Source organism: Rhea pennata, chromosome 22 (genome assembly GCF_028389875.1).
Source record: "Rhea pennata isolate bPtePen1 chromosome 22, bPtePen1.pri, whole genome shotgun sequence".
Lineage (NCBI taxonomy): Eukaryota > Metazoa > Chordata > Aves > Rheiformes > Rheidae > Rhea > Rhea pennata.
In genome coordinates this window covers 4,890,158-4,901,480 of record NC_084684.1, presented here as the reverse complement: position 1 = coordinate 4,901,480, position 11,323 = coordinate 4,890,158, and positions in this window count along the sequence as shown.

The window sequence follows — 11,323 nt, the reverse complement described above, 5'->3', positions numbered from 1 at the left end:
CCCACGAGCGACCCCGCAAAAGAGCAAAAACGAAACACACAAGTTGCACACACAAACAAAGCCATTACCAACCTACTAAATGCTCACAGAGAACACAGCACAGCACTTATCTCTTCCTTACATGCTCCCAACAGAGCATCAAACCACAGTACTGAGGGTAACAACAGTGTCACACGCACGGTGGCCTCATCTTGATCAGGACTCAAGATGTGTTGCCAGCGCAGAGTCTGGTGTATTTACAACGACCAGAGTGTGCTGGCACAAAATGGTGCACCATTACTGGCATTTTGCACATGCATATTGGTGGTTTTCCAAATATTTAGCAATGAACAGATTCCATTCTGTGATTTTCACATTTCTGTATTTACCACAGGGCACACTGGTGCAGGAGTTAGACACAGAAAAAGTCTATTAAATTATCAAGTGCTACATTCCTGCTCCGCAGGGAACAGCCTCTAAGCAGCACTGCCCATTCCCTCAAGCTCTATCTGCCAGAAGAATTTCTGCAGAGAGACCTTACGTAGAGGCTGGCTTTGCTACTAAGCATATCGTGGCAAGCTGAATTCAAGATTCAGTGTTCCCCTAAATCATCCTACAAAAAGACGTACTACCCAGCTGTAAGCTACACCCATTTGTCCCAATCATCACTGTGACCCTCCACAAGCTTTGCAACATCAGCTTCAGTGTAATGACACAAGGCTCAAACTCCTGGCATCCTCTAACCATGTCTCCATCCATCTTCTACTGTGGGCAATCTTCATGAGCTGTGTCTCCATGATACAAGAGATGAAACTGGGGCAAGCACCTTATTCTCTACCCCTCCCCCAACACACAGAGACACATATTTGATTCCTGGGAAAGTAAGGAAGATGATGGAAGTTGTTTCCCCACTGCACATTCCTTTTTCTCTCTGTCAGCATTTCCTTTAATCAGAGGATCCAACATGAAAAAAACAGCTAAAAATATTTTTTAAAAAATCAAAGATCTAACAAAAAAAGCGCCATATATGATGAAAAAGGCGGCTAGTTTAAAACCTATGTTAAGACTAAGACTCTGTTTTAATCACCACCTTGTCTGATCTGACAAGTCTTGAAGGAGATGTCCTCCTCCTGGCTTCATTTTCAAACACTTAAGAAAATATTTCCCATATGAGATGAAGTTTTTTTTTTTTATTATTTCAACAAGACAGTTAAAAATCTTACTCATTTATCATCACGGTCCCACTTTCAATTTTGCCTTCCTAGAGATCATTTTGGGATGAGAAAGATGGATTGCATCTCCAGCCATGACATTTCAGTAAAATGCCATCACTTCTCATCACAAAATGATGGTGTTTTGTCCCATGTCATCAAGTCATATATTGACAAGAAGATTTTTTTCTCTCATGAGTTTGCATTGCAGAGAAAATTAAGCATAGCAATCTCTGCATAATATCTCACTAAACTTAGCCTAACATCCATCCAAAAATAGGACATTTCTACTTGCTATTACAATGTTTGAGGAAATAAGTGATCTATCACAGACAATGTTCAGCTCTAGCATAAAGGGATGTGACACCTATTGAAATGGAGTTGTGTCCACTCAACTACAGGAAGGCATTTGGTCCCGTTGTTATGCAATACATAGGAACCAGATGGTGTGGAGGGAGCTGTTATGCCAGAAATATTTAACCTTAGCTCTAAATACACATCCTTCGGATTCTTCCCAGTCACTGCTTTGAGAAAGTCTTTCTTGAAAATGAATTTAATTTTTCAAAATCCACCAGTGAGGTATTTTACATCTTATTTTCAGAGCTGCTGAGCTTTTCCACAGGTTCCCATTGACTACTGGGGTTACAAGTCACTATTCACAGCTAAACCAGGGCTCCTCAGAGTTAATATTTTTGACCCAAACTTTTTATTTTGACTTGACTGAAAAAGCTGGGGAACTACTTCTCTTAAAAGAACAAACAGAAGAGAAGACAAAATGGTTAGGAGGTTAATTCCTAGATCTGCAAATGTACTCAAAGTCATTTTTACAAAACATTCAAAGTAATACACGCTTCCTAATAACTGCTCTCCATAAATGGTTATACTTCAGTATTTTGTGCTGTGTCAGTCATTACCATGATCCTTCTAGTCCTACGTGGAAAAGCAGTTTCCCACTTAGAAAAGCGAGTTCACAAGGGGCCTGACCTACAGAATTGCAACTGAGATAGAGAAGAGTATAAGTCAGGATTTTCATTCTAGTCCCATTAAAGATTCAATGGCTTTTAGGAAATTCAGTCTCAGACCAAAATCCTCCTGAAGGTGCCTAGAGAAGAACTTGTAGACTATACCTGTTTCCATGCCAACAACCACAAAAAAGGGTTATTGCAGACACAGAGTAGCTAATTTTCAAACGATAAAACTATTTGCCATTTAAATTACGTTTGCTTCTCTTTAAGTGGCTAAGGGGGGGCCTAATCCATATTGTGGACTATGAGTGCCTGCAACAGTTTATTATTAAAATTTAAGCTGTTTGTGAATTATGGAATCATGAGAAAGGTGCTTTGTGCTTGTGCCTGCAGCAAGCGGACTCTCCAGGAGAATCTGTGGTGATTCTACCTGAGCACATCCCAGCATAAGGACCTGCTGGCCAGGGACACAACGCTACCTCTGCCAAAACAGGCGATTAAAAAATGGGAACGAGGTAAGTGGAGAATTCTAGTCACATGGCTGTGCAAGCAGAAGCCAGGAAGGAGCAAGAGCCCTGGCGGCGCAGATCTCGCTCTGGCAGAACGCTCATTGACTTCAGTGGAAACTCTGCCTAAGGAAGGGTGGCAAATGTCACACCTCTTAACGAAATTCACCGCCCAGCACGAAGGGCCACGTTCACCGCAGGGAGCAGAGCTTCACCTCCGAACCGATAGCATCCTGCTAGCATGCTCCTAGGGCAAGAAGGTGAGGAAGACTGAAAAATATCACTGCATCAAGCGGATAAGATCCTGCTCCTTGGCCCATCCTCTAACTTACCTGAGATGGTCCTAACACAGCAGTGAAGTATTCCCCAAAACGCAGGTCTGTGCTATATACCAAGGGTACTCCCTGCAAACTGACTTCTGGAATCCAACCCTCTTTCTTGCTAGTGCTTGCTGCACTGGCTCATAAACTCTGAAAACCAAAAGGTGGAACTAGATTCATCTCTTATTTCTGGTCAGCTCTTTAAAGTTTTTTCTTAGCATACTAGTATCACATTTGTGAGAGAGGGGAGAGTAAAATTTAATTTCATCGGAGTAGTTCTGTCAGTACAACCCTTAAAGGGATGCAGTTACACCACCATTATATGGGCTTTATTTTAGCACAGCTTAGAGGAGTTAAATGGCTTCAGTAACACTGGTATGGTCATTGGAGTAAAACCCTTCAGTAAACAGGGCTCATTTTTAAATCTAAAATGGAAATGAACCAACTTTTAAAGAAATTTTTTGGCCTGTCCTCAGAAATCACTGTTCAGGCTTTTGCATTATTTGTTCTTTTTTCATGCAACAAAAACCCTGAGAAACTAACCAATTTTTTTTTAATTCCAGAAAAATGCTGGGATGCAGTTCCCACTGGGAGAAAAAAAACACAAAAGTCAGTGAGCAATTGCTCATTGAGAAACTCGGACAGGAATTATAACTTGGGGGGGGGGGACAGTAGAAGAGGTCCAAGATAGTGTGAGAAAATAATCTATTTAAAAAAAAGAGAGAAAGAAAAGAGTTGCTCCCAATATGAGCTCTGAACACCAATTTTCAGCAATTTTCAGCACCAAACTATGAACCCTTGGAAATGAGATTTAAGGCTGCTTATCAATTAGATAGGCTACCCATTGTGCTCGTATTTTTTACAGAATTGCAAATACTTCTTATCCTTCCCTTATTCTAGTGTCAGGAAAAAAAAAAGAAAGAAAATAAAGAAAAGAAAAGAAAATAAAGAAAATAAAGAAAAGAAAAGAAAAGAAAGAAAGAAAGAAAGAAAGAAAGAAAGAAAGAAACCCCGAGGAAGAAGCTGAGTTCCCTTCAGGGATGGGCTGTTCATTCTCGAAGCAGAGAGCCTGGAAGGCTCTCTGCAAACCCTGAACAAAATGACAGTAGTGGCCCCTCAACTCTATTCCTAGGGTTAGTGCTCCAGCTGACCCTTCACCATTCATCATACCAGTGCAGTCACTCATCCTGAATGACACAGCATGACACCACATGAATTATCTCTGACCTTCAGGAGGGATGGCTCCTCCAGTTCAGGTTGAGGTCATGAGGAAGGCAGCGGGGAGAAGTTTGTCTACCAGACCTGGGGATTAGCAGAATGGTTCAATCTCCAGAGCAAAAAGGTGATTCATGGCATGAATCTGTCCTTATGGTCTGAGTAAGAGTCCTATAATCTCAGCCATCAAGCCCAGGGGTGTTGTGTGAGATAATGGTGCTTCCAGGACGGTGAGAAGCCCATGCGAACTACTTTGGGAGAGTCAGCTACGGACACAGCATGAATGCCTACGCACTGGCCCAAGCTGATCACCTCACAACTGAAATTGCAAGTAGAACGGGTATCTTGAAACTGGGCAATCCTGGTACCCACTGCAAACTGGCTTCCCACATCGAGGAACTAACAGATTGTTAGCATTTCTGTTTAAACACCAATTATTAGGTGTTTATCATTTCTCTGAAAATTCAGCTTTGCTTAGGGTGGAAGGGTGGAAGATTTGCCCCTAGGCCACATCACTCCTCCAAGAAGTCCAGCATCCTGCCTCTTGCAATGGGCAGTGCCTGATACCACAAAGGGAATGAAAATCTTAGGGCTCACCCAATTATGGGTCCAATCCTAAAATTATTGCATTCAAAATTTAGATGGCATTTGTGTGTGTTGTATAACTGGATCTGGTCTTTATAGTATTATAAATACAATATAGAGAACAAATTACCTTAGAAACTTTCAGCAATAATTACTTAAAACACAGTTTAGCTTAGGGCATCATTCGCATACAAAAACTGTATGATGAAATTTGGACAAATAAATTACTCTTTTCAGATGCTTTCCCCCCATCTCATTTAATGTCCATTTTTTCAACATTATAGGCATGTTTAATATTAACTAAATGAACCATACCCCGAATTCATATCTCATGTCTAGCAAATGCTTACAGTTTACAAACAACTCCACTTAGATGAACAGCTTTACAGACTACAAAACTCAGTGATTTAATTCCTAAGTAAGGTTACCTACTTGCAATACTGTTTGCAAGATCAGGGCCTAAAAAATTAATCCAGCTAAGAATTACTAATTTGTGATGCTAATGAATACAACGGAGCCGTTCGTGTACAGAAGGGCTCAGTAGATTACGATTTAGAAATAAAATTGGGAGAGTGATTATTCCATAATACTTATTAAAATTAAACGATGAATCTAATCACATCTGAAGTTTGTAAGACAAAAGAACCTGACTGTGATGGTCACAGTTAAAGTTTGCCTTTGGATTTACATTGTTACTTTTCTTCCTCAGAAATTTGTTAGCATGTCACAAGAGTACTCTACCTCCCTGACAGAGCAAATCACAGAGCTCCTGGGTCTCAGTCCCGTAAATACTAACAGACATGCTTAATTTTGTCCTCATGTACTGCTTAACTGAGGTCAGTGTTTGTGAGAGCTCTGAAATAACATTTTCAGTTGCCTTATTTTAAGTTCTCAGTGCAGACAACCAACAAACCCAAAGAGCTGCAGTTGTTAGGAACTAACATAGGGAACTAAGCGCATATTTCAGAGCTTAAAACTACTCAGTGTACATCCTAGGAAAATCCAGACTGAAAAGTTAATGCTGTGTTTTTTTTTTTTTTTTTTTCTTTTTCTTTTTTTTTTTAAGAGGGGATTATCTACTGTTTTCCAAACCTCCCATCTCTTGCCAAATTACTCTTCCATAGTTTCACAAGACCACAGCATCATTAAGACCTGAAATTACACTGCTGTCATATCATCAGCTATAGGGAGATCCCCTTATCACAAAAAGCAGGTACAAAACCCAGAAAACTCCCTCCAAGAAAAGCTAACATGATAGTTTTTACCCAGTACTTACCCAGAATGTTTACCAAAGCGATGTCTAAGGAAAGGCATGTTATTCTGCATGGGCACTAGGTAGGTCTACCTCTCCTGCTTCCCCCAAACCAAACAAGCCTCAGAGCCAGCAGTGAAGTTCCAAATATTTCCATTATTCAGCTGCAGCCTGAGTAGGAATAGACTCCACAGGGGACGGAGGACGTGAAAGATGCCCAGGGTTTTAATTCCCGCTCTACCTTCATGCAGGCGGAAAATGAAAATGAAGAAACTGCTAATATTGTTTTGGCAGGTGACTCAGCTTTCTTTGCTGCATCCTGGCAATTATTTTGTGTTACTGCAAGTCAGTGCTGCAGGAAAGGCTATGGCTGGAATCCTTGCTTATGTGGGGCAGGTGGGGAAGCTAAAGCACAGAGCACTGGCAGCTGTTCCCCAAGGCACCGTGCCCGGGGCCAGCCTCCATTCTAGCCTGGGTTGGATTCCCACAGCACTGTGCGTGTGAAAGAGGCATTTCGGAGGTGGTGACTCCTCCGTCCCCCCTGCACGGAGGAGACAGGGAAAAAAAAGTTCTTCACATCCATCTTCTCCCCTGTGCACCTGTACAGCGTTAAGCATAGTCTAGCCCACTGTTTCATGATGTATTATGCAAGGGCACGACCTTACAGCTAGGGTCCCCCCATGCAGCTGCTGGAGGCCTAAGGAGAACGTCTACGTTCTGATTCCCTGCAGAAGAAGAAAGCGGGCTAGAGAGAAAGAGAGAGAGAGAGAAAGAACCTCACAGGAAAGAGATGACCATGTACATTCCTCACCAGTAACTCCATTTGAGATTATTAAATCTACTTCCCCTAAATAAGGTCATCAGGTTTTTTTCAGTCTATTCCTCCTTTATCTGTTTCCTCTACACGGACATTAGCACCAGGGTTCTTTGTACATTATCTCTTTTCTTTCCAGCAAAGCAAATTCTAACAGTAGCAAATTCCCAACTTTCCCTTCTATGGGCCACAAGCTTCAGAACATGAACTGATCATGCAGGAGTCAGGAAGGAATCTCTTATTTTCTTGTACACAGTAATAAACATTCAACTAGATGCAGAATATGACGAGAAAGTTGGAGTTACTATTAGAAACAGCAGACAGGTTTTGTTAGACTAAATCTGTACAGGAAATGTGTCAGTGTTCTTCTGATGATGAGATTGCTTATCACCTGGTGCCTCTGTGCCAAATGAAATAAACAACACTTTCACTGCAATGTTCCCAACTGAATGTGGTCTCCCAGTCTCCTTTATCTCTTGAGCTCACCAAGCGCAGTGTTTCAGGTCTTCTGGGCCTTTACAGAGAATGGTGTTGCTTACATAAATGGGAATTCCCTCTCAAGTCAGAGTGATTTCATGTGTAAGTAATTGCTTGCTGTATACTGCTACGTGTTATCACCCTCTTCTTTGGGTACTGCTGTGGGAGAAGGACTTGGGGCAGGGGAGGAAACTTCGCATCATGCTGTAAAAGTAAGCCAGTGAATCTGAGCATCATTCCACTTCTTATCAACTATACCACAGCCAAGAGCTAATCACTACACCCTCACAAACAGGTGATTCTGAGAACTGCTACTTTTGTCTTTATCATCTGTCCCTCTGGCAGCCAAACTGCAATTTATGAGGAGATTAAGAGTTAGCCCATATGTTGAGGGACATTAGATCAATTTAAGGTATGATTTTAAGCCACTGAAAAAAGTTTAGTTTTGAACTAGGCTTATTTCAGTTTAATTTATATCAGAGTTTCAAATGAAACTGGAAAGGGATATTGGCAGACATTCACTTTGCAAATGGACTTTTTCTAATTCATTTAATAAACCCATTTAATAATGGCCTAACGGCAAAGCCAGAACAGTAGAACAAAAGCACACTTCAGATGTTTCAGTGTAAAATGCAGTGATTTAGCATAAACTATCGAAAGCCCGTGCATCTCTGCTGATTGACATAGATCAAGATGGCAGTTTATCAGCTTCCCAAATCAAAGTTTCCTCTCCTTCTACACTTCCTCTTGTCAATGGTTACAGCTATACTTTCACCTGCAAAGGTACGTAGTGGAAATTAAGAATCAAAAAAAGCCACATCAACTGAAAATCCTGCAGTAAGATCTGAGCCTAGAGCAAGAACGTCCAGCCATTGATCCAACTACAAGATCAAGACTGATCAGCCACATTCTCCAGCAATGCACAGCTCAACCCTTCATGATATTTCGGATCCAGCAATAATGGGAACTAGAAACAGTAATCCAGCTAGACTTCTTTCCCTAGTTGCAGTCCTGTCCTCTATTACATTAATGATTAAGAGTGTCTAAGAGTCTCACTTCTTGACCTAGAAGATAGAGATTACTATACTGGACCTGTTTTTACTCCCTTTAACTGTTTATATTTAAAGATATTTATAAAAAGTAGATGATGTCCATAACAAGAATTATACCATCTGCAAGGCTCCTTTCTAGATAGCTGAAGCATGAGATAGTGATAGAGACAGTGTGAGAGTCCACCTGTGAATCATTCTTTAGTACACAAAACAATTGATAAATGATTCAGCATCTGATAGAGATGCTTCATCCTCCTCCTGCTACACAAAAGAGACTATATAGGAGCAGAGATAAAAACAAAGACTATCATGTCTCCATTTTTTTTGTTTCATACCAAAGAGCAAGAAAATCTTCTAATCAAGCAAGAAGAGAAAGGAGATAGTGAGTGACAGTCAACAGGCCAGATACATTATCTATCTCTAGTCTCTGAAAACTCTTGTGGCCAGGACCTATTAATTTAACTGGGATATATTGTTCTTAGAACCCACAATCAAGTTCTCCGGTTTGTTGCCTATTCAGATTATTTCTCTACCCTTTTATAAAAATTCCATAAAGTTTACAGAGTTCAAGCCTGATCTTTTACTTGGGATATGATCAATTTTACATCTTGTAATGCTTCTACTAGACTTCTTTTACAATGTCTTATTTTCTGTAGGATGAAATCTCCAACATGTATATACAGAAAACATATATATAAATGTAACCAAGTGGGACCTATCTTTCTAGCTATATTATTTTTGTATAGAGAAAAGAGATAGCTTGCAGTTACCTAAGACAATGTTGTCAATACTACGATACTTTTTTCTCTTAATGCTCAAAGAAAAACAATAGACTTGGTTTCTTTTTTTAACATTATAATAGGCATCAAAGGGAAGTTCTGGGAGGGCAGGCGGCCTGCGGAATAATTTCTCTGTTAGAATGTAGTGCACACAGTGAGAAGACTGAGCAGTGCTATCCTAAGGATGTATCAAAAATAGCTGACCTGCTTCAAGGCTCTGCTGAGGTTGCCATGATGTGACCTGCTTTTTCCACACATGAAGGTTTTGAAGACATGTCTTGCAATGTCCTAACAGTGCTTTGGGGGGATATCTACAATATGGGGCGCCTAACTAAATTTGGATGGAAAGTAAGCATAAAAATGATGACCTTTGAACTCATACAACACAATGGCCGCAAGGAAGCTTTGACTCAGAACAGTCAGCATGTCTGCTCCTGGGTAGGCGAAAGGAACGCACCTGATTATAGAAATACTAAGTGCTGCATGATAAAAGAATCGCTGTTAACAGGTCCATCAAGATTCATGCCAGCCTTGGCTCCTCCTGAACACACCGTCCTCCCCAATGTAAAAAAGACAAGTTGAACATTCCTATACCTGGCATGAAAAAGGGAGGAGTAGATTTGGGGACCCATATCTGGGGTTAAATGTCAAGCTCATGGAGGACATAGAAAGGATACATCATGCATGCAAAAGAGGAGGGAGTCAACGCAGGAGAAGAGGAAGGGGACAGGGGAGCAAATAAATAAGGACAATGCACAATTTATGAAGACAAGACAGTAGTAAGTGCTATTCATCCAGAGTGTAAATTGGTATTGATGTCACAACACAGCCTAGCCAAAAAATAATGATGCTGATAATACAGGGCTTGCACTATATCTCACTCAAACCACAGGCCCATCCAACAGCAACTCTGACCCTGCTGCCTTCTTCCCCTTCTCTATTCATTGGTGTCCTCCTAAATCAAATACACTCAATGCTGATTTGATTATATTCCCTGATTTTATTTATCATCCATTGCTCACTTTCTCCCCTTGCAAGTTCTCAGTGGGCACCTCAGTCATTTTCTGGTGTCTGGCAGTACTTGGAGGAACATGCCTGTCTTTAGGCGACAGGAGTTAGAATCCCTACCAGCGTTCATGCATCCTTCACAGTCCTCATCTGTCATCCTTTAATCTTGCCCATTTTATGCTCCAGAACCTGGCTACCCAGTCCTGACTTCATAGGTTTATAGCCCTGACTTACTTCCCTCCTGTAACATTTTACTGCCTCGTTATTGGCCCCCAGGGGTCTCATTTACACAAGCGCTGTTTTCGCTATGGTTAAGACTAATTCACTGAGTTACAGTTTGCTTTTACGTCCTTCGTTCTGTTCTGTTTCTAGCCTCCTCTTTTCCTGCAGAGAGGCAAAGGATTCTCTAATGGACAGGAGATTTATTTTCTTTTCTTAATTATGGTTATTAATCTCCTTTTGGGTGTTTCAAAGCCTGAGTTAAATCCTCCCCCTCTGTATGACTTGATTCTGCCTATTTCTTCTAGATGCCTATGTGCCCTCTGGGCTCTTCATATGGTCCGTGGGACCTTGAGAAGGAAACGTCATTGGGAAGTGTTCCCCTCATCCAGTTTGCTGTTACAGGGGAATGGCAAGCCAAAGTCCCAGGAAGGCTTTAGGAACCAGATACATCCCCTATTTGTGCCTCAGGTCCAGCTGACCTATAATATGTTCCTATAATATGTTAGTGTGTGTTTTCCTTTGTTTTGTTTTTTTAATTTATTTTTTTATTAGGGAAGAAAATACTTTCCTTGCTGTTATGCTAATTTCTTTACCAGGGCTTTATATGGTTACCATATGACTATTAGATACCTACCTTTCTACTGTACACACCTGTACTGTTATGTAGATAAGCACACACAGATGCACACACACATGCATACATATTGGTGTGAGTATATGGCTCATTTAAATAAATCTCCCTATCCAGAGTTCATTTTGCAGTGCTGCTTCCTTTTGCAGCTCCAACTCCAGCTGGATCTTCAATTTATTTTGTTTATGGACCCATTTTCTTACAAAAACACAGCACAGAGTGCTGTGCTATGTGTAACTCCTAACCAGAGTTACAGTAGAGCCTCCGACTTGCCAGGATCAGGACCATTTTTTTAATTCTGTTTCAA